The sequence below is a fragment of the Sturnus vulgaris genome, unplaced genomic scaffold (genome assembly GCF_052056855.1).
Source record: "Sturnus vulgaris isolate bStuVul1 unplaced genomic scaffold, bStuVul1.hap1 Scaffold_527, whole genome shotgun sequence".
In the NCBI taxonomy this organism is placed as follows: Eukaryota; Metazoa; Chordata; class Aves; order Passeriformes; family Sturnidae; genus Sturnus; species Sturnus vulgaris.
Genome location: NW_028276520.1, coordinates 91,328 through 96,813, shown reverse-complemented (window position 1 = coordinate 96,813; position 5,486 = coordinate 91,328). Strand labels below are relative to the sequence as shown.

The window sequence follows — 5,486 nt, the reverse complement described above, 5'->3', positions numbered from 1 at the left end:
CACGGGGGACCCCCAAATCCCAGGGCTTCACCCCAAAATCCCACCTGCAACCCCCAAAATCCCTCAAATCACCCCCAAGACCCAGTCCCCCCAACACCTCCCAAATTCACTCCAAAATGTCTCCAATCCCCCTCAAAACCCTCCCAGATACCCCCAAATCCACCAAATTCACTCCCAGACTCATCTGGGACTCCCAAAAATCACCAAAATTCCCTGGAAAATCCACCTGCATCCCCCCAAATTCATCCCAAAATTCTCCCACGACTTCCAAATGCTCACCTGGATACCCCAAAATCGACAGAATTCACCCCAAAATCCGTCTGGCATCCCCAAAACTCACCTGAGAACCCTAAAATTCACATGTATACCCTAAAATTCACCAAATTCACCCCAAAATTCCCCTGAGATCCCTAGAATTCCAGAAATTCCCCCTAAAATTCAACTGGGACTCCCCACATTCCACAAATTCACCCCAAACCTCGATACCCGGGATACCCAAAATTCCACAAATTCTCCCCCAAAATCAACCTAGGACCCCTCAAAACTCACCTGGATCTCCCCAAATCCCCGCCCCCCCCCCCCCCCAATTCACCTGGGCACCCCCAAATCCCCAGAATTCAACCCCAAATTCACCTGGGACCCCAAAAACCTCCAAATTCGGTCCAAAATGATTGGCAACTTTACACACTCCGTTTTCCCACAAAAGGATCTAGAGCCCTGTGCGCTTCGTATACAAACTAAATGCAAAAAAACTTTCTATTCATTCTCAGCAAAAAGACTTCCTATTCCTCCTTCTTTTGGACAAAACTGCCTTCACTTTCAAACTTATTATCTTGCTCACTTACCTGCATAATGCTTAGTCCCTGTTCTGCATGCTCATTTTCTTCACTTTTACAAGGAATCCTCTCCTCATCTTCTTCTTCCTCTGCTTCTTCCATTTCCTGTGCCAAGATCACCTGTTTCTCTGTTAGATTTCTTTCTCTAGCTGATTTTTTGACAACTGTCCCTATCTTCTGGCACCGCTCGCTCGAGAGAGGCGATTGTCCCGCTCTGCTCTGGGCTGGGACTGCGCTCTCTTCAAGCCCTGGGGGCAATTTTGGATGCCACAGCGTCAGAAAGACCTCAGGCTATTGGAGAAATGTCCAAAGGAGGGACACAGGGATAGCGAAGAGGCTGGAGGGAAATCCATACAAAGAGTGGCTCAGGGCATTTGGTTCAGCTGCAGAGAGGACACTGAGCTCACACCTCACTTGGGACCTCTCAGCTCCTCCCAAGGGCAGCACAGGGACAGCTTTGCTCTCTGCTCTCTGCGACCAGGGACAGGAGCCAAGGGAATGCCAGGAGCTGTGTCAGGGGACGATTAGGCTGGCTATCAGGGAAAGGTTTTTTTCCTCAGAGGCTGGTCGGGCACTGAATAGGTTCTCCAGGCAATGGGCACAGCCCCAAGGCTGCCAGAGGTCCAGGAGCGTTTGGCCAATGCTCTCAGGGATGCAGAGGGTGGGACTGTTGGAGTGTCTGTGCAGGGCCAGGAGTTGGACTTTGACGATCCCTAGGGGTCCCTTCCGACTCAGGAAACTCTTCCCATTTTCCCCTCTTTCCTCTCCTTGCACAATGCTCTCAGCTTACTGTTCCACCGCATGTTCCACTTCTGAAACCTCCGCTACTTCTTTCCAGTTCAAGCACAGTTCTACTGGTTACAATCCAAAGATAGACAGATTGGAAAACAACCAAAAAGAAACACCTGTTTGGAATGTCGTGCTCTTATCTGCATCTCGAACTATGAAGTCGATTGTGCCTTGCAAGTTCTAAAAGCAAAACAACAACAAAAAACACCCGTTTTAACATAGGGATTTGCTTTCTTCTAAGAAATCCATATCCCTTCTCAAAATGGATCTATTTCAGGAAGAGATCATCTTGAATAGATCACTTACTATCTAAAGAACCTGGAAGACTCAAATCCGTAATGATAAGCCTGTTACCTTGTCGTTTTCTGTTCCAAAGGCAAATGAATTTGCTCAAGTGCCGTTTGTAACAAGGACAGAGCTCAAAGTGTGGCTCTGAGAAATGTTTTGGTTTCCCTCTCCTATCTCTATCAAAAGCACTTTCTTCAATGGCTGAAACAATACTTGATACAGTCTGAATTTTAAAGGTCATGAAAATTTTCTCCAAAGTGAAAAATTAATATAGCAGTCAGGTTTGAAACCAACGGGAATTTTTGTTTTACCTGTTTGAAGATTCCCTTCACACTAAAATGCTGGCTGATGGATACCTAGAAGAAATCAATTCCCACAAAATGCTTCTGGGTAAGCCATTACATCATCCATTACAATTTGCTTCAGTGTCCCGTTCCTGTCCAATTGAAGGTCCCTGTTTAAGAGACTCAAGTACGGAGAGAAATAAAATTTAAAATGACTACAGTGCCTTTAAATCTAAATCGAACTTCCTTATCAATCTCATAAAACCTTTAGGCTAAATGTTGCCATTGATCTGTTTCTACTGAACACAATCACGTCCTGGCTTGTTAGAGATTAGTTCATTACAAAGAAAGAAACGCACAGAAGTTAAAATATTTCCAAAGAAGCATTTGACATCCTTCCTTTTGGATGGGGAACCATTCCAACACTGCTTACATAAGAGGTCAAATGACTGTCTTCCATGTTAGTTCTGCACTGTGCTCAGCGGAGCCTTTCTGGTTTATTTGCCTTTGACTTGGACATAAAGCTGAGTCTTGATTCAAGAAAAAATCAATATTCACACTTGGTTTCATTTACACGGACATTGGCTTGGTCTCCTAAACAAAGAAAATGATGGGGAATTTTTGTAGGAGTTCAGATAGGTAACATTCTCTTTCCACAACCTGGCATTGTATTTTCACTTGGTCTCTTACCTCCGGCTATGTTTTAACGGCTCAAATTATTAGGAAGAGTATCAAACCTCCAGCTCTAACCACAGTCCCACTGCGAGGTGTGTGAAGGTATGTGCATCTGCCCCTCAGGTCCATACTGCTCTTCTAATGTGCCTCTGATCGAGCAGGTAGGAAAGACCTCCTGGGTGTGTGAACAGTGCTGCTTCCTCTATGGCTTCAGAGCTGCTGCTAAGATCTTCAGGAAGGAGAGCGGTATTGTACCCATTTTTAGATGGTTTTTAAAGTTGCCAGTGCTTGGCTGTCTTAAACATCTGAGTTCCTAGAACTTTGAATGAGATCAAATCTATGAGTGAAGTGATGATGGTGCAGACCAACTTCTGATTCCAGTGATCCAAGAATCTGCACTACTACTTTTACCTTCTGAATAAGGCATGGATGTGATGGTATGCACAGTAATACTGATGTGCTATGGTTTTTGAATGCTGGCAGTCTTTTTTTGTCCCATTCCTAAAGCGTGGGCATTATTTGCCTTAACCTTGTTCAGTAGGGACATTATTCTATATTCTTACATGAAGTGAAAAGCACTCTTTTTCCATACCTTCACACAACAGCATTAAAACAAGGCCTAAGTAGTACAACCAATATTCAAAGATGCAAAGCAAAGATGCTCTACCTTTTAAGTTTACCATACAAAATTCATACCTTGTTCTAATTTGATCTCAAGAAGAAAGGGTGTTCTCCAAATACTCCTTCAGCTCTTCCTCACAGCTCACCGTTTTCCTTTTTTCTAAGATTGTATCCAGATCACTTTCATCATCTAAGGCCACATAAAAAAGCTAGTAAAAATGGTTTCGTAGATACTAAAATCTCCCCAACTATTTAGGATTCAAGGAAGTTAATTGTGCACATATCTTCTACACCCAGAAGAGAAAGCTACCTCAGCAAAACTCATCGCCTATGAAAATCTTCCTAGATAATGAACACCTCTGACACTGCCACCCCAAGTTGGTGTTCTGAAACAATGAGAACCTCACATCCAATCAAACTCTAGACCTGCACAAGATCTCGTCATAGTAACTTGCAGCCACTTTCTACAGAAAGCAGCAGTGATCTCTATCACTGTTGCCATACCAACAATAAGACAGGACTGTCCATTCAGCATGAATCAAGCAGTTAGCAAAAATGCACCTGACAGAATGAAACTGAAGAGTAGAAATTCCCATCTAAAAGTCAAAGATTACATTTTTAATTTTATAGCAGGTATTTTGAATTTCAGAGGGCTCTTTGCATTAAGAAGTCCTGTCTTTATAGCACACCCTTGTTTTTATGTTTCTACCTGGATTATGGCCATTTAGCCGTCTCCTTCAAATCACTCCAAAGAAAAACATTCAAGTGGACAAGTTCTTTCTAAACTGCTGGAAGGTGAAATGAATGAGTAAGAGGATATGTAACATGATAAAAGGCTGCCTGGAATTTTACGACTGGTATCCAACATGGTGCCTTCTATCTGGAGAGTAAAAAAAAATCAGTCTCCAAGTAAACTGGTAAGAATGCGGATTCTCAAAACTTCTGTTTATTCTGGCACCATAAAGCACCAAATCACATTCTATCATTTATCCCTTTAGAAACAACTGCCCGACTTTTTTTATGTATAGAAAAGATTGGAAGACATTTGGGAGATCATGTCCAGCTATTCCTAAAGTCTGATCTTAAGCAGACTGGGCCATACGTCATTCATCGCTATCCTATGTATTTCAGATAGAAATGATCATAAAAATACAATCTATTTCTATTACAAATAATAAACACAAGAATTATGAACACTTCCACATGAAACTCTTCCACACCAAACTGTTTCTCTGGAGTGTTTTGTCACACTATGGACCTCTTTCTAAGGTGACATCAATAGCCTACCACGCAGAAGGCATTGCAGGTGGGAGCACAGGAAGAACAGACTAATCCCAAGGAGTGATGAAGATATATGTCATCAAATAAAAGAAATGTACATCCACGTGCTCCACTTCTTCTTCAAACCTACATTTTCGTTTCTCAGTCATCTGAAGCATGTTGGAGTGCACAACTTCAGCATCTTCTGCTGTGCAAATGTTCATATCTAACAGGGTCATCTGAAGGAAAAGAAGAACAAATTATTGACATGCACAGAAGAAATACTGTGTGGCTTTCAGAGAGCCTGGCTAAACGTAGTGTTTCTTTTCTTGTGATGGACAGAGATAGATTCAGCCTCCTACATGCCATATTAGATTAGTAAACAATACCATCTGGTTGGACACAAAGGGAGAAATTGAGGCAGAGGTGGAATTTCTTTCCCAAGAGAAGACAGATTTAGCACAAGGGCTGAGGCGCCTTGCATCGTCCACATTCATGTAGGACAGCACTCCCTTCATTACTGGCATTTGTTACGGCTTTTCCACATTTCAAGTACAAACACCAACTACTACCAACCAAAGGGATGGCTTACTTTTTGAAGAGAGTAAGGCGGAAGTTAAAAAGGAATTCCACTTGTTATCTCAATGTCTGGTGCATCCTCAGACGCATTTTACTCTAATGACACATTGGACCACGGCTATCACAGCCAAAAGCTGTGGCACTCAACTTGCAC

General features: G+C 42.7%; 1 long non-coding RNA gene across 1 annotated transcript; it reads right to left on the bottom strand.

The window, feature by feature from the left end:
* Positions 1–1,627: 1,627 nt before the first annotated feature.
* LOC148217614 (uncharacterized) lies at positions 1,628–4,942 on the bottom strand. Its single transcript, XR_015800943.1, has 3 exons — positions 4,873–4,942; positions 3,569–3,683; positions 1,628–1,690 (listed from the first exon to the last, which is right to left on the bottom strand). It is a non-coding gene; the product is annotated as an uncharacterized LOC148217614 (long non-coding RNA).
* Positions 4,943–5,486: the final 544 nt, after the last annotated feature.